Consider the following 25,667-nt stretch of genomic DNA (forward strand, 5'->3'; position numbering starts at 1 on the left):
ACCTTTGTACTTGCAAGACCAGCGTGCCTAGAGGTCATGCAAATTACAAAAGATGCGCTACAACAAGATCCAGCAACACAAGGTGCTGTTAATAAATGGCACAATACTAGATGGCGTACAGTACATTGGTGTATATCCTTCCCTTTGTTGGTGTTTTGTATATATTCCTCAGTGCTCCAACCACAACGCTGTCAGGAGTATACTGCACTGATGATCACTAATTAAGCAATACAATCCGAGCTGGGAGGGGTAATACCCTGGGACATAAGTTAGCATGTTTGGCATTTCTCAACTTGAAAGAAAACTATAAAACAACATGGCTGCCATAGAAGAGGGAGAAGGGAACTAAACATAGTCCCTTTTCTTTTTCAATGGCAGCTATTTTCGGGAAGGAGATGCACTCGGACCACTGAGTGTTCCCAGCGCCAGTGAGGAATGGTGGAGTGCAAGGTAAGTGTGGAGGTGGTGGGGCAGGTTGGGGGTTGTACATTTTGGATGGAGGTGCGGGGGGCGCACTCACCTGATTCTAGGCGAGGGAAGGTGGCTGCCTCCCACTCCCAGGAGGCTTGGAGAAGTCTCTTTATCATCTGGCAAAGCCCTCGTTCTGAGCTTCCTGATTGGCTGGGAAGCAGCCACACACCCCTCACGAGGTACTAATAAGAAACCAGGTATTTAGCTGTATCAACAGCCTTTCAAAATGTCTGCCTTTGGTTTACCAAGCTATGTATAGAATAGCACTGCCCTCTAAGACAAAGGAAATTTCCTGGTGAAAAGGGCTCATACCTGGGCTAATGTACATATCCAAAATGCCTTGCTGATAAGTCTCGGAACTGGTGGTGAACGTCCAGCAATGGCTACTTTTTGGTGTACTGGAATGTGTGACTTGGCTGAAATGGACTATCCTTCTCTCTATTACATTGCACATGTTTAGAATTTAAAGCAAATACTTTCCTCAATATTATACATGTTTGTGCATGTTTTGAGCAACGTTCTGAAGTTGGGTTTAGAACCCTGGTCTCAGAGTTCCAAGCTCATCAATGAAGCACCTAAACCACAACATATTTGTACGTTTTCCAGCACACAAGGTAGTGATGTGCACACGTTCAAGTGGCATGTTTGCCTACAGATCTTTTGCAAAAATCTGTTTTGCTTTCCCACTTCATAATTTAGCAAACATCTGTTTTGCTTTCACACTTCATAACTTAGCAACATGGTAAAGTAACGCACTGAGACTGTAGTCTGGCGGTTACTGTACCCGATTGTTGTGGTGCAGTCATGACAGCTGCATCGAGCTGTCGTGATGATGTCTGGTGCTGAGCTGGCTTAACACTGTGGTGTTACTGACAGAGTCCCCCTCACAAAAAAAGAGATCACTCCCTATCACAGCCAGGGGTATACGGGGGCTCCGGGACCCGGCCCTCCCACCCCCCACATAATGGCAATTGCTTGAAAGTCCCTATATGTTGAAACGGGACTTTTTGATGTTTTATTTTGCGTCGGCAACCCCCAGTGCCTGCCAGGAAAACCAAAAGTCAATGCCCCGGATCACAGATGCACAGTTTATTTGTCAAGATTTAAGATTTTAATAAAAGGTCTTCTATTCATTTATTATATGCATTCATTTTATCAGCTATTTGTCATCTTTCACAGGAAAATAGCTTTGCAAGTCAGATAGTTCATGAGTTAAACTCTTGCTGCTGATGACTGTGTTGAACCTGCAGGCCACAGGTTATAATCATGCAATTGTCTTCCCAAAATCGGTCCACAAATTGAGCCTCATTCCAGGCATGGTGGTATTGATCAAAAGTGCTCTTTTAAATAGAGTTTGCTTTGAAATAACACCTCATTATGAGTTGGGATTGCATGAGATAATTATCACATTGGTTACATAGAAATTATAAAATGGGTAAATATATGCCATTCGCCTTAAGAGGTGTTTCTATATAACACATGTTGTAAATATCCCAAGCAATCACATCCCATAATTAGGTGGTATTTTATAAATAAGATGTACTTAAAATGTCAAATGTTTTTCCCATTGCCACCATACCCAGTGAGGGCCTAAGTATTATTACATTGGCTAATTGCAAAGCCTATTATCAATAGAAGGAACATAATGGCAATGGCGGTGTTAGCACTGCAGGTGCTATATTAACTTCACACTATTATTATTTCAATTATGTACTGAAATTCTGCTTGCTGCAGCGCAGCATAGGATAGGATGTCTTGTGAGGTCATTGTTCAATGGTCCAGATAATACTGAACAGTGGCTACAGCAAATGTGCTAAAATGACACACTCTGTTCAGCAATTTATTTAATCTTTTAAATACACACACCATGTGGGTTGTGGTACCTTTTATTGGACTAGCAGGAAATATTACGCAGAGATGTATTAGCTTTCAAAGTCTCATGGACGTCTTTATCAAATGGTGCAGAGTGAAAAAAACAGGCATTGCCAGTGTTTTAAATAAACATGACTTCCTCTCCAATCCATAGCAGGAACCTGAAAAACAACAATTAGAGACATCCTCGTGGAGTAACATTCTCAACCTGAAGTGATGTATTTCTTTAAACACAATCTCACATTGTATACACTTAAACCCGCAAACTATCACTGTTTGGTTTAACAGACTCTCTTATGCAGTCAATGAAAAACAAGGCACATTTTCTGTATCCAGATTTATTTTCTTATGCAGTTTCTATCTGTATACAAACTGTGTGCCTTAAAATGTGTTCATGTATAGAAACGATTTTGTGTACTGAAAACATTCAACATGCATATTCATATCTCCACTTAATTAAATACATATGCATTTGTTTTACCCAAGATAGGAGTGAGACACTTAACATAGGGCATTAACAAATTCATGCTTCCATACTCAAAGACAGCAACCTCTGGGTAGAGGTACTGAAAATGTCCTTTAGAAAATAAAGAATGCATAAATAGCATTGTCATAATAATTGTTGGTTTCTGTCCCTTATGAAGTTGTGAATTAAAGAAATAATGCTCACTCAATACTTGTGTTGAGGCCATGGAGCACAGTATCCGGCCTCAGTATCAAGTTGTGTTCTCTTTGTTGGAGATGTTTGTCCTGGTCACCACCTCTTGGATGAGGTTTTACTGTTTGTACGATAAAACACAGTAAAATACACGAAGCAGTTCTACTTTTTGAGTAGCAAAGTTGGTTATGACATAAATCAGGAAGAAGGTGGTTACTTTCCCAGACACCTTTAATTACCAAACAAGGTCAGTGGGGATGTGTCTTAAGGCCAGAGCAATACCAAAATGTATTTAAGGTACACTAAGCCTGAAAACATTGTTTGTTGTGTCTCACCTGTTAGGTGTTTGTGAATTGGTGAGGAGTAGTGAGGGGAGTAAGTCCCCTGGTTAAATGTATCCCACTCTGATGAAGGCCCTGTAAAAATCTCTTTGAGGAACATTATCAGATTGTTGTATCCTCGTAAAGGTCCAAAACACACTGGGCCTCATTATGACCCAGGCACTCCCGTAATGAAGGGTGCCCCTATGAGGGCTCAAATGGGAATGGGGATGGGTTTTTTCAATGAGGAACTACCGGGTCCTCCAAGGTTGGAATGACCCGGTAATTCCTCATTGAAGGAATCCAGTACTGGAACCCGGTATGATATGATATGACATGGCATTCATAACACACCTATACACAAGCCTTATTAAGGGCATGACTATCTCCATACTCGTAATGAGGCCCACTGTGTCGACCTGTAACGACCTGCATTGTCTGGTCTACATCCTTTTCCTACAACTTAAGGATTGTGAGATGAAATAACTTGGCAGCCCACTGCTGTACAAATGTTGTCAATTTGTTGTTATAACAATTGAAAAAATCGTGAAATTCATCTTTCGGTATTTTATACTTGGTTTGAGATGAAATTATGAGATTGCCATATCCCTTCAATTGTAAACTAAGTAATAGATAAATCGGATCTATGTGATCACTGCGACCCTCACAATTGCGATGGCCGAAAATGGTGACTTTTCTTTTTTTTAAACCCCTTTACACCACTGCTCCCCATCATAATATTATATCATATAACCCCTCCCACATATATATGTGGTGTAAGCAGGGTCTAAAAAAAGTCAGCATTTTCAGCCGTCGTAATTGTGAAGGTGACATTTTTGGCCATTACCGTTACATCTATGGAACAGTAGATTTCTGCACGTTATCAACACTTTACACTAACCCCAGTTTACAGGACTTGCACATTTTGCAATTTGTTGCACTTTTGCTATGTTTGCGCATTATTTGGTGTTTTATTGCAGTATGTATTTGTGTTGATTATACTCATTGTTAAAATTGTAATAAAGGTGTTTTTAGATAATCAGGCTTAAGTGTGATGCAGTTTGATTTTGGATGCATCAGTCTAAATGTCGTTAAATATACGGAGTAACAAGGAAGGGCCAGCTTACTCCACATGTATGGTCTCCCCATCTAAGTGCAGCAGGCACCCTGTTTACAAACCATGTGGAGAGTTCCGTGTTGTGAGAATAATTTGTGTACATTCTGCATCATCGCACGGCACCATCTTTGCCTGCATGATCTCACATGCCCACGTTGGCATCCCATCTGTGACATCATAGTGCAGATGTGTTCACACATTTTTACTGTGGCCTTTAGATGCTAGTTGCTACATACAGGCAACAACAAGTTATTTTGAATATACGTCAATAAGGATGCAGCCTCTATGTAGATAAGATGATCGTTACCTGATTTGTTGCTATTTTCTACAATTAGTGTAACTTGTACAACAAAAGGTATACATGCTTTTTACTCATAGGTGATAGAATCTACAATCTGTTTTGAATCAGAAGACTCCTAAAGTGGCTCAGGTAAGTTGCATTTTTCTTTGAGCATTTGACTAATTGAGCACATTCGTTAGAATACACACCTTCAGAGATATGTTTTATATTTGCTTTATATGCAACGAAAACATACTTGAACGCAGGTAATGTTGTTTGCATAAACCTGTAGTAGCGACATAGATTATATCATGACCTGTTCTAATTATTTGTATTCTCTTTTTTTTCCTCTCTGTGTTGTACTTTTTGTGTAATGCTATCGCATTGATGAATGCCCACTTATACATAGTAGTATGTAGTTGTGTTCATGGGACAGTGTATATAGTTAGCCCTGATGATGGACGCATGTCTGAAATGCATTGGTAAACAAAACACACACAGTGGGCCTCATTACACGGTAGGCGATAAGGGAAAAACAATGCCGGTAAAGGATTACCGGCAACGCTAACCGCTCCTGTCTATTACAAACCGTTTGCCCGCTATTAGCGGCACCGCTAAGAATGATGCCTCTGATAACGGCACGGTCGCGGGCTCGCGACCCCTCATGGCCGCAATAGCGGCATGGCGGAAATAGGAGTACATCACAAGTCATGCGGACATGCAAATAGCGGCATGAAGCAGGCCCAATAAGCCCATACCGGCATGGCGGAAATACCTGCATCGCGAACCACCCATAAAGGGCCATGTGCAGTGTTCCCAACTGTCACAGGTGCACACAATCTGCACAGGTGGAGGCAATGCAGACTAGGCCAGCACAAAAGGAGCACACCACACCCCTTCCCACACCCATTCACATACCAAAATGATTCCAATACTAGTAGCATTACAGGGGCTGGAGGACATGATTGCATTGCAACAGCAACAACAACAGGCACCACAGAGGAGGCGCAGGATGAGGAGGAGGGTGAGACAGGCACAGCAAGCCCCACCAGTGCAGCTAGTTGTACCACAGAGGCAGCCACCAATCCCCAGAATCAGAGCCAGTCCATTCAACCTAACCCCTGAGCAGATACACACCCTGTACCATCTGGACCGGGATACCATCAACACCATCGTGGACATGATACACAACGACATCGTCAGCCTCATAGACATCCGCACTGCCATCCCCCCTCTACTGAAGGTGGTCTCTGTGCTCCACTTCCTGGCCACAGGCACCTACCAGCACACGGTCGGGCAGATGCATGGCATATCACAACGAGTATTCTCACGCACCCTGAACCAGGTGCTCGATGTCCTCCTGAAGCACACAAATTAACACATAGCCCTGCCACGGACTGCCCAGGAGATCTCCAACACCAAAGTTGGCTTCCTTTCACTGGCTGGCATCCCAAGTTGCATCGGGGCCCTCGACTGTACCCATGTGGAATTGGTGGTCCCACATGCCATGGAGACAGTGTACCGAAACAGAAAGCAATACCACTCCATCAACGTCCAAATGGTATGTGACTCTAGCAAGATCATCACACATTGTTGTGCCCGATATCCCGGATCAACCCATGATTCAATGGTCCTGCGGAACTCAACGATACCATGCTACATGGAGCGACATGTTGGACAACGTTTGTGGCTACTCGGTGAGTAGCATGGCAAGCACATGGCAGTGTGATGTGTGGAGTAGATTGGGGGAGAGATGCATACTCCAACTGGGTGTGATTGGGGGGGAGAGATGCATACTCCAACTGGGTGTGATTGGGGGGGAGAGATGCATACTCCAACTGGGTGTGATTGGGGGGGGGGAGAGATGCATACTCCAACTGGGTGTGATGGGGGGGGGAGATGCATACTCCAACTGGGTGTGATTGGGGGGGAGAGATGCATACTGCAACTGGTTGAGATCAGTAAACAGAATAAACAATGCCCATACAGAAATACACCACTGTCCCCCAAGGCAGGCCAGACTGAACCTGACACATGAAAACTACATGCAAGACGTAAGCTGCACAACAATGACATTAAGCCATTACCACAACCATGCCATATCTATCCACATGCACACTGCACATCATCAGACCGTACCGTCTACAACACAATGCAGCAACATGCAGCCAATATGGACAATGGAAATGTACGCCGAACAGCATCACAACGGAAATGCGACCTTGAGTGCATACAAAGGGATCACCTGTAGCTATTATACTGAATCTCACCCGTACACCACAACAGAAGTGCTGCATGCCAGCATGGGGACATCAACTTTGGAATGGCAGTTCACTAGGAGTCTGGTTCAAAAGGTGACAGGACCAAAGGATACGAATGACTAAACATCACCTAATACATGGCAACAACTGCCGTAGGCATGCACAGTGCATGAACACTTGCAAGGACTAGATCACCTTCCCACATTGCAGTTACTTTGATTACCTCCATGCATGTAGGGAAATGTGGATGTCATCCACAAATCAAAGTTGACTTGTGTGTGATAGGTACTGGTTCCATTTGATGTAATCACTTACACAAATCCATTGTTTCACCCATGCAGGTGATGCTGGCTATCCCTTGAAGAGGTGGCTCCTTAGACCTGTCTGGAACCCACAGAACAAGCACGAAGAGGACTACAATTGTGTACATACCCGTACCCGTCTGGCAATTGAGCAGACATTTGGCCTTTTGAAGACACGGTTTCGGTGCCTCAGCAGGTCGGGTGGGGCACTCCTGTACGGGCATGAGAAGGTGGCCAAGATCACCATGGCATGTGTCATGCTGCACAATATGTGCATCAGACGGAATGTGCCTCTGCCCCCTGACATTGAAATGCAACCACCTGGTGATGATGATGATGAGGATGAGGAGGGAGAAGATGGGGCTGCACGTCATGCAGGTAGCGATGCACAGGAGTGACGTGCTGTGCGCCAGCATCGGATAGACCAATATTTTTAATACACATGGATGAAGAGGGTGCAATGGTTGTGGGTATCAGGGCGCTGGGTTTTGTGGGGAAATGAACAATGTGCACTGTCCACCAATAAAGCACACATACACGATGAAAAATGTCCACTCATGTGATTCTTCATGACATAAGTGTGTATTAAGTTTAGTAATAATATGAAGTGCATGGACCCTACACCACAAACACCCTTTCCCCCCTCCCCCCACAACTCCCCCAAACACCCTTTCCCCCCTCCCCCCACAACTCCCCCATACACCCTTTCCCCTCTCCCCCCACAATTCCCCCAAACACCCTTTTCCCTTTGCCCCCACAATTCCCCCAAACATGGCTTGCACATCAGTGCACTATTAGAGTACACAAGTCACCAACATCAGGCTGGCCCTACTTCCCACCTCCTCTGCCAGCATTGGGTGGTTGCAAGTTTGTGCGCCGCATAGCCCGCATGGACCTGCGCAGGGGGCTGGTCTTCCTTGAGCTGGCAGAGGAGGAGGTGCTCAGTTGGTCCGGTACCTTGGCGGGGTTCTGCCTATCCATAGCATCTGCAATGCGTGTGCAGACCTGCCTCACAGCTGATAATTATTAGCAAATGCTGTTGGTGCTGGCTTCAATGGCTTGTTTAATGCCCTCGGCAGGTTCCCTGCACTCCTCCCTCGCCAGGGCACCCTTGCGCACATGCTGGCCAACCAGCGCAGTTAGGTCTTCCTGGTGCTTAGGTCAAACCACCATTTTAGGATTTATGTGGAAAAGTCACCCTGTGAGCTAAAATGGTGGACTATGTCATTGCAAAATACAACATGGCCGTCTTGACCTCTGTACATCGCTAATGTGTAATCTGCCTGCAGGCTACTTGTTGAGGTCATGAACTGAGACCTCGTCCTACGTTGACCTATGTGTAAAAGGATTACTCGCGCAAGTAAACCAATCCACGAGTATGTATTATGATAATGTATTTACACATTGGACAAAGAACATCTGTTTTACTATATTGTATTAATGTTTAAGAAGACCTGCAATACGAAACTTAGAATACACAGTTAATGCATACGCTTATTGTTACATATAATAAAGAACAAGCCAGTTAGATGCAGTTATTTGAGACTCGGCAACGAATCCTAGAATTGGTGATGTATAAAGTAGAATGGCCATAGCGCTCACAAAATGTATAAAAAGCGAATGCATTCTAATGTATAGTCTCTCACTGAACACACTGAACCACACTGGAGTTCGTTGTATTGTACTGAGGGCCGATAGCTATCTGACTTTACACTGTTTTGTAATTGTATTCGATAGAGAATAAAGTACTTTGTATGTTCCTTTGAAACCTGTGTTTGGTGTATTTCCTTTTGGGGTACTCAGCCTCGATATTTTGTTTCTGTTTTCACAATGGCCTCTGTTTCTGCGTTTTATGGTACCTGACGCAGCTTGTGGCATGTGTCCACCATCAGGTGATGTCACAGTGGGACTCCAGCTCCCTGCCACAAATTCATCCCCAGACAGCTCATGGCTGCTGGCATGTGATGTGGGATGTGGGCTCTGTTGGGTTGACTGCTGCGGGCTGGGTGTGTGGTGTTCAGTGGGTGAAATACATGTTTCCTCCACATCTGACATGGGTGCCGTGGCAGCTGCCTCGCCAATGGAGCTGTTTGCAGCAGACAGTGATCCTTCCACAAGTGGATCCTGCATGGTGGGAATGGCTGGAGTGGGTGCTGTAACATTGTCTGACGGACTTTCACGCCTTGGTGACGTGGGTGGATGTGTGGCTTTGGCCCTCTGCGGCAGTGTAGATTTCCCAGTGCCCCTCGATGTGCTGGGCCTGGTGCCTACTTCCATGCCCTTGGCCTGTTTCTTTGGAGGTGGGGCCTGCGTCGAAGAGTCCTGCTCCTCACTGGCAGATTATGAGCCTGTGGTGGACAAAGAGAGGGATGGACTTCAAGTTTGGCCATACAGGTTGTTAGCCAGATGGGTGGGTCATACAGGCATGAGTCTGGGTGACACGTGTCTGAGGTGCTGCATGCATGTGGTTGTGTGGGGATGTGCACAGCATATAGGCAGGGTTGTGTACATGTATGTGTGATGGCCCCATCCATGAGCTAATTTCAAGGTCACATTTGGGTGATTACCTCATGCTTTGCATTGCAGTGTTTTGTGTTGACACTTACCTCCATCTGACGATGACGGCATACCGTGCTCCATTTCACCCACTCCCTCAATGGATTCGACGCCAATGGTGCTGGCACATGTCTCTTCCCACTCTTGCAGCTTGATTAGGGATCCTCCTCTGCCTCCTGTACCCATGGCCAGGCTCCTGTTGGCTGCTAGAATACTCCGTACACGGAGGCGCAGATCGCCCACCGCTTGTGCACGTCCTTCACAGTGCGGGGGGTGGAGCCCACCGCACTGACTTTAATGGCCACCTCAGCCCAGATCTCCTTTTTCTTTATCAGTGTGGGACGCTGCATGTCGTTTGCAAAAACAACCTCAGCGTTAACAGCAAGTGTGTCTGCTACCATTGTCAGTTCTTCATTGGGGAAGCGTTCCTTGCGCTGCCGCGCTGCACCTATTTTTACAGCCTTGGGCATTCTCAGGGGTTGTAGGGATAATTTTGGCCAGCTGTGGTGTTGCTGCAGGTCCTGGGGGCAGAGGATGGCAATGGATTGTGTTTTTGAAGATGGCCGCCGTGCTCTTTCCCGTTCCTGTGCGATGACGCTACTTCCGGTTCCACTTATTTACGGTCACCGCTTTTAGCGGTGACCGCTTCTAGCGGTTACCGCTAATGCCGGATTCATGGATGGCGGAAGTGCTATCAGCGCTTTCCTTGGTGCCGCTAAGTGACTTTTTGGGGCCTTTTACAGCATTGTGGTAATGTCCTTACCGGCATGGCGCAAAGCTTGTGTCCGCGTACTCGTAATGCCATGAAATTAGCGGGCTGCTTACTACATGGACACGTTATTAGCACCATGGCGGTAAGGACCGTTACTTACCGTCTACCGTGTAATGAGGCCCAGTGTCTGTTTTCTCTTGATAAAATGTGCACATTAAAAAAATCTGACCAAAGACTTGCCTGACTATATTACTATTCACAAAAGGATGACTTGATATTGTAATTAATTAACTCAAGCTGGTTCAGCATTGAGTGTCACACACAACTCCCTGAAAGACTTTTCAGGGTTTCTTTACATGGTTAGCATTACCCAGGGTGCCTTGGGCTGATCTCCAGTGCTCCTTATAAAGTCCTAATTTGTTTAATATATTTTTACAAATATTACTTAACTAATAAAGGTACACATGTTTCCTTTTTTTATCCACCACTAACTCGTCATCTATCTCCCACCAACTGAAAGAGGTCTGACAAGGCATGCGATGTGTGCCTGCATTCCTCATCACTCTCATTAACATCCTCAATTCTACCACCAACAGCAGACTGTGCAGATAGTGGTGGTGAAGTACCCTTGGTAGTCAATGGTGCCCCTGGGCTCCTTAAACAGATCATTGCTCATTTCCCCAAGGCCCTCATTCTTGCTGTGTTCCAATGAGCTGTCTTTTGATACAGGTTGGATATTAAACTGCCTGCCTCCCCCTGACATTGACGCTCTTTGGTCTCTTGATGTTGTCCCATGCCAATGAACAGATGGGTAGTGATGTCATTGCTGGGGAAGTAGTCTGACTTGACATCGCCCATTTGAGGAAATTCTGAGCATGCCCTACCCCCTCCGCACAGGCAGGCAATTTTGCTCTGGCCCCAGTCTCCACTTCCTGAGCAGTGCGATGGCGGACCATCTTGTGTTCCTTGCCCACCTTATGCAGGTAATCTTCAGAAAACTCAGCCTACTCCAAATTAGTTTCCTCAAACACTGTTTCTTCTTTTCCAACTCTCTTTCCCTCCTCAAACTATGCTACCACCTCCTCACCCATCATCTCCCCCTCTTCTACATCTGTCTCCCATCCACAACCACTTATTTCCCCTACGCAGACACTGTCTTCCACTCCCCAAGCTCCATCACAGCCTCTGTTTGCCCTCCTTTTTCGGACTCCCAATCTACCTCAACCTCTGACACAGAGTTTGAAGAGCTGACCCGAGCTTCATCTTCTCCCACTGCAAGAAACCTGAAGGTGTCTCTCTATCTAGTCCGCAGGGATCTGACATCCAGATGGCCAGGACACTGCCATCGCTCTTGGATCCAGTTCCAGGGGTTGGACCAATGAGGGAGGATCACCTGGATGGGAGGTCATTGGGGAGAGAGAGTGGGACACCGACAGGTGAGACACAGTATCCCCCTTCTTTCAACACCTTTTCCCCATCCTACTGTGTAGGACATTCAAAAACACTGCCCCCCCCTTCCAACAGGAACACGTTCGCACAACACGAAAGAGAACGGACTAACACCCGAGCCGTTTACCTGACATGTCCCAATACAAGGGTCAGGCAAAGTCAGGCAATTGACTAGAACCACACACACCTGGTGGCTCTTTCCCTTCCCCAAAGGGAGGTGGAGCAAGAGAGCACAGGATGAGCAAGGCACACCGCACGATGTGAGAGCTAATTCAGCACAGTAGTTCAATAGGAGAAGAAAGACGACGCATACCGATGGCGTGACAAGGAGAGAAGTGACCTTTCCCTTTCTGACCAATTCCTGTGAACCCTCTGCAGAAGGATCGGAAGAGTGTGTGCTGCAACAGATGTCAATGGCACATGAGACCCTCCTCCGCTGAAAATCAAGCCGGGGAGAGACGCTTGTCTCCGTGGTTCCAACCTTGACTCTGAAGAGAAAGCCAAGTGTTTCATCACAGCGGTGAGTCAAAGGGAGAGTCGATAATCACTGAGCTGTGTTGAATGAAAGTCGCAAAGTGGCATATTGAGAAGAGTTCTAAGAACTGTAAAATTGTTAAGGGAAGACCAGCTGCAGAGGGGGATTGGCACCATGTGGGTGCTATCTCGAAAAACACTGGGTAATCCCATATTGATTGAAACTACTGATACCAGAACGCCATAGGAGAGCCGCCAAGATAGGTCAAAGTGGTCATACAAGAAGTCTAACAAAATCCCCGAACAGTTGAAAGTCTTTGACCGACAAACTGTTAGAAAGCAAGGGAAGTGAATGCTGCATCAAGAGAAAGCAAAGGAAGTGAATCACGCAATCGTTGACAGCAAAAGGAATTGTAAAGAGGCAAGAGTGAACTCGGTTGAAGGATGCCAGTAAAGAGGTGCGAAGTCTAAAGTCCCAAGAAACAGTGTATTGACAAAGGTGAACCCGGCAGAGGGATGTCCTCAGGAACTGTTTAAAAAGACATTAAGTTTTGTGAAGAAGGGCAAAGCCATAGTGAACCCGGCGGAGGGAGGCAGACATTCGAGAGGGGTCTGTGCCCGGAAAAGAGGACCCAGAGGTGAAGAATCAGAGATGAAGAATCATTATCCCAAGTACAAGTTGAAAAGAACTTTCATTTGTTTGTTATTTTACTGACCCTTGAAGGCAAGAGACTTTTGTTGAAAAGAGAAGTAGCCGTTGAGGCTTCTGAGAAGTTGAAACCAGAACTGTTGTCTCGTGCTGGGAAAAGCTCGGGAAGTGTGATGTGCTCAGAAGTCCCACCATATCCCGTGCTAAAACGTGGGGACGGGAGACCCATGGCAACTTGCTTCCTGACTTAACTTAATATTTATGAACATCTCTTTCTTTCTTGAAAACCCTATCCCACTCTTTCTATATTTAGTTTAAAGGATGTGGCAATATTTTTTTTTTTAGTACAGGCAATTTGTTTTGATAAGACGGTGCAAGGACTGCCTTATTATTCATTTGAAGGTCAAAGCTTGCTCCCATCTTAGATTTAGTTTTAGAATAGGTGTTTTTCCATTCTGCATACAATTTAATAAACACCCTTGAACTGTGATCACTTGTGTCTGTCTTTACTGTGGTCACCATGAGTTCCTTACATATGGTGTCAGAGTGGGATATGACTCAATTGTACCCAATTGGGGAACCCTACCTTTTCAAAGACTTAGTCAGAGAGCCTCTAACCATTCCATTGCCACCAATGAATCAATAGGTTTCGATATCTGTAGCAGTAGGAAAGCTATTATCCCGCCGTGGAAAAGAGGAACGATTTCTATGTACTTGGTTTGGATACCCCCTGCGGGATGCTACATGCAATTAGCCCCAGAATCTGGCTTAGCATGGAAATTTGGGATAGATGTCTTGGCATGCATTATTGATCCCGACTTCCGGGGAGATGTTAAGGTTCTTCTGCAGAATCATGGTGAAGTCCCTTTTGAGGTACGTCGGGGAGATGAAATTTCCTGGGGAATGTTGGAAAGAGCTCTATTTCCTTAGTTTAAAGAAAACGAACCAGATAAAACAGTAAGAGGTAACTTAGGTTTTGGGCAAGCTGATAAATCTCTTAACATTGAAGAAAGGAAAGGAGACGAACCCAGCATCTATCCCGACCTAGCCTTTGCCCAGTAAAATGATCCAGCTCTTGGGGAAGCTTTTTCACTAGCAATTTCAGAAAAAGAAGGCATAGAGAAGGGAAGTCCCTTTTTCTTCTTAAAGCAAGGGTTACTTTACAGAAGAGAGACCTCCACAGAAGGTTTGGGAAAAACACAGTTAGTAATAACTAAGAGCCACCGAAAGGTTGTGCTAGAGATTGCACATTTCCACCTTAACGAGGGGTATTTAGGACAAGTTAAAACTCAGGCTCATATTAGTGGGACATTTTACTGGCCAGGTATCGATGCCGATATAAAAAACTTTCATTCAGACGTGCAAAATCTGCCTAAAGACCAGCACCCACATCCCTTTACCTGCCCGTCTGAACCTGTTGCCGATCATAGAAGTCCCGTTTTCAAGAATTGGTATGGACATAATAGGACATCTACTGACATCCAAACGAGGCAATACGTACATCTTGGTGATCGTAGATTATACGACCCAATATCCTGATGCTTTCCCAAAGCGGAAACAATACCACACAACAGATCCTTAAACATCTTCTACCATATTTTTCTAGGGTAGGCTTTCCCAAAGAAATACTCACAGACCAGGGTCCGAATGTTATGAGTAAGCTTATGGCCGGAGTGAAAGAGCTACTCCATATTACCACCTTGTGAACTTCTGTGTACCATCCTCAGACTGATTGCTTGGTAGAAAGATTCAATAGGACCCTGAAACAAATTTTACGCACATTGGTGACAAGGACGGGAAGGACTGGGACCCGAATTATACCATGGACCCTATTTGCAATGAGGAAAACCCCCCAGGCATCAATGCATTTTTCTCCCTTTGAATTACTCTATGGAAGAGAGCCCAGATATGTCCTGGACATGCTCTGGGAAGCCTGTGAAGAACGAGAGGAAGCACCCATTCCAATCTCACAAACCACCACTAGAATGCAAGAACACATGAAGTTGGTTCGTGACTTAGTTTGCATCCATATGGGAAAGGCCCAAAACCAGCAAAAGGCCATTTATGATTTTAAAAGAGTTGAGATCATTCTCTATATGACAGAAAGTACTGGATCTCTTACCCACCTCAGAAAACAAACTTGTCTCCAAGTGGCACGGACCTTATGAGATAATAGAACAGATGGGAACCCGCACATTTAAAATAGCCCAACCAGACAGAAAATAGAAAGTTCGCTTACATCACATAAACCTCCTGAAGGAGTGAAAAGAGAACCTGTAAGTCACATATGCCAAAGTACTAGATTGCCTGGTTCTCAAAGACATAGATAACTTTGACTTAATGCCTTTCTAGTTATCTATCCAACAGAAAGAAGATCTAAAAGATGTAGTAGTCTCATTTACCAATGTATTCTCAGAAAAAACATGAAGAGTGAATGGTAATTACCACTACATTTGAACACCCAAAGGTAAAGTGGGTCACTTAAAACCATATTGTCTACCAGAAACCTGTAAACAGATTGTGATCAAGGAAGTCAACAAAATGTTGAAAGCTAATATTATTTAGCCCTCCTCAATCCATGGTCCTCTCCTATCTTTTTGGTCACTAAACCTGACCATTCCGGGAGATTCTTCATAAACCTCCATCAAGTTAACCCTATATCAGACTTCAATGTCTACCCCATGCCAAGCTTTGATGATCTAATTGATAAACCTGAGACAGCCACCTTTCTAGCTACCCTAGATTTGCCCAAGGGGTACTGGCAATACATGTATATGGGCCAGATAAGGAAAAAACAGCATTCTCCACGACCCTAGGATTATTCCAGTGTAAAGTCCCTCCTTTTGACCTACAGGCTGTGCATGCTATGTTCAAACGCCTTATGGATAACATCCTGAAACCCTATACTGATTTCTGAAGAGTTTATATTGATAATATCGTCATTTATAGTAAGACCTGGGAGGACCATCTTTTCCATCTTTATACCATCATGAAGGTCCTCAGAAACACTGGCCTAACTGCTAATCCAGCTCATTAGATTGGCCCAGTCAGCTGTAAAATATCTTGGCTTCTTCGTAGGGAATGGGAATGTACAGCCCCAACGTGAAAAGGTAAAAGCCGTCTTAGATACACCAACTCTCAAGACCAAAAGGGACCTCAGAACTTTCCTCAGGTTAATAAGATATTACCGTAGGTTTATCCCTAACTTTTTGGACAAAACGGCCCAGCTGACAGATTAATTTAAAAATGCTGAACCCCAGAAACTGACGACGATGAGATATGCTATAACATCCTAAAGCAGACTCTATGCTAGAACCCAATCCTAAAGGTAGTTGACTTTTCAAAAGGAGTTTGTGTTACAGATGGAAGCCTCCCTTACAGGGGTTGGAGCCGTCCTCTCCCAAATATGCGACAGACTAGAACATCCAATACTATACACCAGTCATAAGTTTTTCCCACGTGAAAACAACAACTCTGTGGTAGAACTAGAGACCCTAGCCATCAAATGGGCCATTCCCCATCTTAGGTATTACCTATTGGGATGAAAGTTCACCCTCGTTAAAGACCACTCACCCCTAGTTTGGATTAGCCAAAGCAAAGAGTCCAACTCTCAAGTCATGCAATGGTTTCTAGACCTACAGCCCTATTGTTTCACAGTAGAACACCGGCAAGGAAAAGACCAGGAAAACATTGACTTTCTTTGCAGGTTCCCCTGTGAAACAAATGTGGCTACATTGCATGGAGGAAGGGTTTTTGAGAAACCCAAAGGTGTCTCACTAGCTAGTCCCCAGGGACCTGTCATCCAGCTGGCCAGGATACAGCCATTGCTATTGGATCCAGTTCCTGGAGGTGGACCAGTGAGGAAGGATCACCTGTATGGGGGTGTCCTCAAGGAGTGGAAGTGGGACACTGACGGGTGAGATGCGGTATTCCCATTCTTTCAACACCTTTTCCACATTCTACTATGTATGACGTTCAAAAACACTGCCCTCAGCCTCTTCACTGACACAAACACTTTCACACAACACAAAAGAGAATGGACTAACACCCGAGATGTTTACATCACATGTCCAAATACAAGGGTCAGGCAAAGTCACGCAATTGACCAGAATCAGACACACCTGATGGCACTTTTCCTTCCCCACAGGGATAAAAGGTGGAGCAAGAGAGCAAGGATGAGCAAGACAGACCGCACGACGTGAGAGCTAATTCAGCACAGCAGTTCAAGAGGAGGTTAAAGACGGTGCACACTGGGGGGTGACAAGGGGAGAAGTGACCTTGCCCTTTCTGACCAAGTCCTGTGAACCCTCCTCAGAAGGAATCGTAAGACCGCGAACAATAGCCAGCATGTGTTGCAGCAGATGTCAAAGGTACATCGGACCTTCCTCCACTGATAACCAAGCCGGGGAGAGACGCTTGTCTCTGTGGTACCAACCTTGACTCAGAAGAGAAATCCAAGCGGTTCATCACAGCCGGTCAGTAGAGGGGAGAGTCGATAATCAACTGAGCTGTGTTGAATGAAAATCACAAAGTGGCATATTGAGAAGAGTCCTAAGAACTGTAAACTTGTTAAGGGAAGACCAGCTGCAGAGGGGACCGGCACCACGTGGGTTCTGTTTCGAGAAACTCTGGGTAATCCCACATTGATTGAAACTACAGATTCCAGAAGGCCGTATGAGATCTGCCAAGATAGGTAAAAGTGACCATACAGAAGGTCTAGCAAAATCCCCGAACAGTCAAAAGTCGTTGATCGACAAACTGTTAGAAAGCAATGGAAGTGAATCCTGCGTCAAGAGAAAGCAAGGGAAGTGAATCCTGCAATCACAGACAGCACAAGGAAAAGTGGCAAGAGTGAACCTGGCAGAGGGATGTCGGTAAGAAGGGGCGAAGTCTAAATTTCCAAGAAACAGTGTATTGGCAAAGGTGAACTCGGCAGAGGGATGTCCACGGGAACTGTTTAAAAAGACATTTAGCCTCATTGTAAGTTTGCCGGTCTGTTAGTTATGGCGCTGGTGAGCTACCGACAGCGTTACTACCGGAACGGCTAACTACGAGTTGTGCTCGAGGGTGCCTTTCTGCCCGCCAGGTCTGATATGGCGGGCAGAGTGGCACCGCGAGCACAACACGTTGGATGCACCAGCACCATTCATGAATGGTGCTGGTGCATCTGACCTCTCCATTCCCATTGAGCCCTGTGGGGATCATATGGAAATGGGGAGTAATGAATACCGGCACCTGGCAATGGGGACAGACCCGGTCCACCGGGGTTGGAATTCCCCCGTACAACCCCATTGCCGGGTATCAGCAATTTCCGCCAAACTCATAATGACGCCCACTAAGATTTGTGAAGGAGAAGAAAGACATAATGAACCCAGCGGAGGGAGGGAGAGATTCGAGAGGGGTCAGCACCTGGAAAAGGGGGACCCAAGGGTGAAGAATCATCATCCCAAATACACGCTGAAAAGTACTTTCATTTGTTTTATATTTTACTGACGCTCCAAGGCAAGAGACTTTTGTTGAAAAGTGACTTGGCCATCGAGGCTTCTGAGAAGTTGAAATCGGAACAATAGTCTTGTGCTGGGGAAAGCTCGAGAAGTGTGCTGTGCTCAGAAGTCACACCTTATTCCATGCTAAAAGGTGGGTAAGGGAGACACCATGCAACTTGCATCCTAACTTATTATTTATGAACACTTCTTTCTTGAAAATCCTATCCCACACTCTTTCTATATTTAGTTGTAAGGATTTGGCAATAGGTTGTTTTAGTATATGCCGTTTGTTTTGACAAGACGCTACAAGGACTGCCTTATTTTTCATTTGGTGGTTGAAGCTTGCTCCCATCTTAGATTTAGGTTTAGAATAGGCGTTTTTCCATCCTGCATACAGTTTAATAAACACCCTTGAACTGTGATCACTTGTTTCGGTCTTTGCTGTTGCCACCATGAGTTCCTTACACCACCCCCACTTCTTCTAAATAAAAGTAAATGTTAACTAAGGTATCAGTGCGCAAACCCCGAATATGATGTCAATGTGCAAAACACAAAACAAGTGGCATAGAGAAAAGACAAAGGGATTTTTGCAACTCTCACACCAAGGAAAATGTTTCTTGAAGCAAACAAACAGTAAGGAAAGTGTCTGAGCCAAGCACTGGAAGACTTTTCAGGTGCACAAACAAAGGTTTCTCTACAAAACAGGAAAGGAAATGTGTTTGGACAGGTTTGTTTGTTTTTTTACATTTTGGGATATCATAAAGGGGTCACAGAAAAGTGCAAAAGAAACGTTTTGTTTATTTTTAAAATTGTTTAAATGGGAGTGACAGTAATTTTGGTAGATTGGAAAGAGATCCTAAAGAACACTCACAAACAGGTAAAAGGGGAAGTAACGGGTCAAGAAACACATACACATCAAAACAAACTCCTCTAAAACACTCCTAACCTCACTTAAACTCACCCAAATCACTCTAAAACATCTCTAAAAAACCTCCAGTTTTCGAGTCTATCCTGTCTATCCCTAACTCAACAGCCAAACAAAAGCCCACAAATCTGTTTTATAATGGCTATGGGCTCTAATTGTCTGGTTGAACTAGCCCTCTTGAGTATCAAGCCTTGCAATTGGATGGCAGTCCTGGAACCCCATTGAAAGACCTTCCGTGACCTGTGAACCTTGGGAAATCCTACGGAAATCCTGCGCAGTGGGTCAAGCCCTCCCAGAAAAGTTACAGTTTCCGACAATGTACATTTTACATTTTGGGAAATTCGAGCTTCCCTACCGCAGTAGTTTGTATTTCATGGCAGGTTCACCTGACATGGATATCACACAGGTTCTTTTATCTAGTATGTTAGTGCATAGTATTTGGGGAATATGTGCTTCAAAAACATTTGACTGAGCGTGCTCAGATAGAACAGTCTAAGGTGCTGGGTGTAAGTGCACACTCCAACAATGGTAGGTACAGTTTCTGGACAAACTCCATAGAAAACAGGCTAAATGCTTTACTGCTTTGAATTGGAAGTGGGGGAGATGGGTGATATGCAAAAGAGGCATCCGATTGATATTGGGATTCCTCTCTTAGCAGGCTTTGCTCATGGAATCCAATGGTTTTGTTTTTGGAACTCAGGAACTCTATTTCTTTGCTTTTTATTGCTATAAATAAATTGTTTCTCATCACCAAGTGACTTTTTGCATTTCAACGTATGGTGGTCTTGGCCCTTCTGTTTACAGCCATGCCACCTGGCTGGTTTACGTTACCATTTTAATCTCAAGACTCCAGGTAGAGACCCCACAAACCCTGGACCAATCACTATAATGAATACTCTGGAAAGGGTCACCTTTAAACCTATAGTGAGAAATGTTGTGTGTGTTTACTGTGGTCAATGATTTATTGAGAAAGCTGTCTTTCTATAGTCAATTAAATATTTAATCGGAACAATCGCAGTGTACACATAGACAATTAAGAAAAGGACACATACATACCTACAGTCATGTGCGTGCCACCTACATTTCACAGGAAAAATATCTTCTGTACAAAATGACGCGTAGTTCCAACCCCAGACCTAAATTTAAATTAGGAATTCTATATGGTGAATAAGTACTCAGATTTATAATACTTATGCAACGTCTCACATAAGCTACGGATTCAAAATCACAGTCAAGATTTAAATGTCTAAACAATTCTAAGAGACGATCTGAGTCTCAAGTAATAATTTCCCAAGAAAAAATAGATTCTATACATATGTAGCCTCACATGTATGATATACTACAAACAATGTTTGGCTCTACAATGAATTTGGATATTCCTCTGGGAGATGAGTCTAAATCTCCGGTGTGCAGTCGACAATACTCTTAATGTTGCATTATAAAGTGTCAAAATAAAATCTGTTCATGACACTCAGTACCTGACTCTCGGCGGCTGAGGCTGCATTACGTGTGAACGTGCATGCATCCTACTCGTATTAAATATGCACGGGAGCACTAGAATGCTGTTCAAGCTTGGGGCAGCATGTGGTAGTGTCAAAGACACCCTAATAGGTACGCATGTCTTAATGTTACGTTCCTAGTTTCTTTAATTGGCAAAATAATAAATAGAAATGTAAGAGCTGCAGACAAACTGTGTTAACATAGAGCTGCCAATGAAAAACTAAAGTAGGCTCGTTGATGATGGCAAATCTTGTTCCATAGCTGTACACAAGTCAAACACAGGTGAAATACCTCCATATTCGGGAAGAATTTGTTTGTTTGTTAGGGAATCCTTTTTTTTGTTATTTGGATTTGAACCATGTGTTGGTTAATTTGGGGAAAAATGTATTTCTTACTTTTGAAACCAGTTTACTTGGGAAGCCAATCTGTTTCTTAGTTGCAAAACCTTATTTATTTTTATTTTTTTCACTAACAAATTGTATTTTCATTTCATTTAGGGGAAAACATGGTTTTGTTGGGAAAAATGACAGGGAAAATAATCTGATGTGGTGCTGTTTCTGCTGGATGAGTGCAGTGATCTGGGATGGATAGGTGGTTGTGTACCTCTTTCCCTCCTAGTTGGTATTTGAAAAGGAGGAGGCAGAATTCATAAACATTCTCATACTTAGGCACACAGAAAATCTGCGTCACAAGTTGTTGGTGGGCATGGTGGTGATAGAGGTGTTGGAGGAGCCTGAGCGGGTGGCAAAGTCAGTTCTACAGGGATCACCCAGTGTGGAATCAGAAAAATACAATATTAAGGCTGTTACACCATGCAAAGGAACAGGGGTGTTGCTAGGTCTGGAAAAGACCCAGGGCTACGCTAATGTCAGAACTGTCGGGACTGGGGGCTAGCTAACCTTTTGGCTGTAGCTCCTGATATTCTATCCAGGGCTACAACCAAAAGACCAGGGGCTATAGCCCCCTTAACCCCCCCCAGCAACGCCTCTGCAAAGGAAAATACACTGACGCGGGCTTGTAAAGATTCCCAGAATCCTTATTACAAAACTGAACAGTATCGAACCAAGTACACAAATAGCTATTTGGCTGTCAATACATCACAGAGACCACCAGCAGGGTTCAATGTGAGCAGTGAGCAGAATTTGCGAGCTGGACATCACCGTATTTATACAGTTTGTTATAATGATGTCCAGCCTCTTACAAGTTAATTATACACTAGGCTAGGGTCGCGCCAGGTTCGTTTCCTGATTTACATATCTTGTGCATACGGTTTACTTTTAAATACATTTACTAACAAACATTATTATTCTCTAATTTAACGTTACACTCTTTACATATTGCTTTAATACAGATCAAACAAATGTTTCGCATGTCGTATTTGGATAGCATTATTGTTCTTGTATACTTGTAGGTTAACATTGCTGATTCAAGTAATCCCCTGATCCCGAGGTCAACGAAGGACAAGGTCTACATGGCCCTAACATGTAGCCTTAAGGCAGGTTGGACATTAACCCTCCTACATAGGTTGAAGAGGTTAAGGCAAGAACAAGAGCACATGAGACGGCCATTTTAGACTACAGGGTGACTTTGTACAATTAACTAAAATGGCGGTTCTAACCTAAAATGGAGGCTTGATTCACTTGAGGTCACAACCTTGTAATACGGATTTCCTCGCAAAGCGACTGGGCATAGGCCAACATATACAATGAGGACGAAACAATATTATATCAGTTCTAACAAACCCTCCTTTTGGCCTATGCCAAGCGCTAAACTACCTTCAATCACTTTGCGACTAACTCCACATTTCAACATCTATACATCCCGAATCATTGTCTGACATATCTATTGCCATTAGATCAGACACCAGATTTTCCTTTAACACATACTCTTTGGAAACCTTCTCTGAGGCGTATATTTTATGCCCTAATACACTTGTTGCTTGCAAGCAACATCCCCCTAATACTGAGCATATAGCAGGGAGACACTGTATACAACAGCAAAGAAACAGAAAACATCCCAAGATAATCAGCAGGGCTGAAAACAACTTCCATCCCCATGACCATAGGAAGTCCCAAAACCATGCACTAAGTTCCCAGTTTCCCTCAGGAACATGTACTTCTGAACTAAGAACATGTAGATTTTGGATAGCCCTAAAGATCATCGGAGAAGAGTCTGGTACATAAACGCAGCAAGCGGACCGCACTAATTTACATACTCCTCCACGCTTGGCCAGAATGACATCTAATGCCATCCAGTTCTGAAGAGCCACTAATCTTATCGCTTTCTGTTCTAACGTCATATTATAGAGTATGTCAGTGGTCCGATTGATGGTTCTCTCCAATACTCTCGCTAGTCCCCTGATATCTTCTGAATTCGTAATTTGACCAAAGAATGGCACAAAGGATTTCATATCTCCTAGAGTTTGCGCTGGAGTATCCCCTTTCACACCTCGTTGTGGACGAGTTTTCGAATCATCTGCAGTACTGGCAATAAACACCCCAGGTAGTAGAATCCCTAAATAGCAGGTTCCTTGCCAATACCTGGGCAACCATGGAAATGCCACATCACCGCAAACAAAATAGACAGGTTCGCCTACCTACAGAGGTCTGTTCTCACTAGTCAAATTCGCAACGTTGGCGCACTTTCTAAAATTACCCATTGACCGTGTTGCATTCCTCTGTATGCAGAAGGATACTGAATCGGGGCTATGGTTAACAGAATAAGATGGAGGTGTGGAATCCTTATTGCCTATAGGAGCCATTTTGAAAGAGATTAAAGACTGAAAAGGACGAGACAATCTATCAGAGGGCCTAATAGAAGCAACATTTGGCTTACTTCTATTTGCAAAAAGCAAGCATCCCAGGGGCATCAAAACATCTTTTTCAAAACTATTTAAATTTGTACCATCAAAGTTCCCTGAGATGCTGTCATTCCATCGGCCAAAGAATAGTGCTCTAAGAGAAGCGTGACAGGCAGTTGTCAAAGGTAAAGGATGAATATACCAACCTAGCCCCTTATCCCCATGTTGCGGTAGATGTGAACAGATCCAACAATTACTTCTATTTAAAATTGCATGAGTGGCATTCATAATTAACAAAAGGGTATTATTCTGATAGTTCCGTCTATGCGAAGAATCTCTAGGCGATAAAGTATGCAATTGCACAGAAGGAGTGGGGATAACAGATACATTTTCAATAGGTAAAAAGTCCTCTAGCGGATATGCTTCATCCAGATACCATAACCCAAAACCAACAGTTACTAAAAATCCAGTAATTATCACAAAAAGGCAACAATACACTTTGGGGGTCCCCTTACATGCTTGATCATTGTCTCTGCTAGTCACATATTTATCTAAAAGTTCGGAACGAGCGGTAGCGGGTGCAGGCATTGTAGTCTTCAACCGAAAAACACCAATTGTTCGTTTGCTGGCGACTCCAGTCGCGCGTCTTCTTAATGTCTTTCCCACAACCCTTAGCCAACAAAATCTTCCCGTACAGTCGGGCCAAAAGACAAGCCCTCAAATGATTTTTTTCCAATCACACAATCAGACCATGCTATATGTTTACTTCCTTGGACGCAAATTATATTTCACAGTTTCTGGTGAGAACAAAGTGTTGTCACTTCCTCCTGGAAGTGGCGAATGAACGGAAATGGGATCAGAAAAGGATTGATCCGGAAGTTCCACTGTTGGGGAGTGCGGAGACAAGATGGCCGTTTTGTCTGGCCTTGCGGATTCTGGAGTGGTCTCCGATTCTCCCTTGTTGGTTGTTGCTGTTTCAGGCACGCTAGTTACAGCAGTGGGAAGGGATTCTGTATCTTCTGTATCGTATGGCACGGGCTGTGAGATCCGTTTGGTGTTCGTCGCATGGATCCAGTTCTTACGACCCACTACCCGCACAGCAGTCTGAGTGACTAGCAGGACTTGGTAGGGACCCCTACACCGAGGTGCAAGGCAAGATGACCTCTCGAAAACCTTTGTGAGGATCCAGTCCCCCGGTCGTAGACTCTGACCAGGACCCTCGTACCATACAGGTAATGCCTCTCGCACCTGGTGATAAATTGAAAACAGATTTTTAGTCAACTGGTTACAGTAAACTGAAAGAAGCATATTTTCCATACCCCACAAAGAATTGCTTTTTGGCAAACCCCAAATATTAGCAGGTCTCCCCATTACCACCTCAAAGGGAGAGAGCCCAGTCTTAGTTTGAGGGGTTGTTCTCATCGACAGCAACACGATCGGTAAGGCGTCTGGCCATTTTAACTAGGTGCCAGCACACATCTTAGCGAGCTTGTTCTTTATAATGCCGTTATGTCTTTCCACTAATCCAGCACTTTGGGCATGTCTGGCCGAATGGAACCATTTATCAATCTGTAATCCTTTGCAAATTTGTAGGATTACAGTAGCGATAAAGTGTGGCCCATTATCCGACCAGATGACTCTCGGCAGCCTGAACCTAGGAAAAAACTCTTTCAACAGAGTTTTTGCCGTGGTTATGGCCGTTGCATCTCTAACCGGGAAGGCCTCAACCCACTTACTAAAGGCACAAATGACAACCAACACATATTTAAGATTGTTACAACGTTCCATTTTAATAAAATCAAAGTGAATAACCTCAAACGGGACAGAAGGTGGAG

The sequence above is a fragment of the Ambystoma mexicanum genome, chromosome 10 (genome assembly GCF_040938575.1).
Source record: "Ambystoma mexicanum isolate Mex_15411 chromosome 10, UKY_AmexF1_1, whole genome shotgun sequence".
NCBI lineage: Eukaryota > Metazoa > Chordata > Amphibia > Caudata > Ambystomatidae > Ambystoma > Ambystoma mexicanum.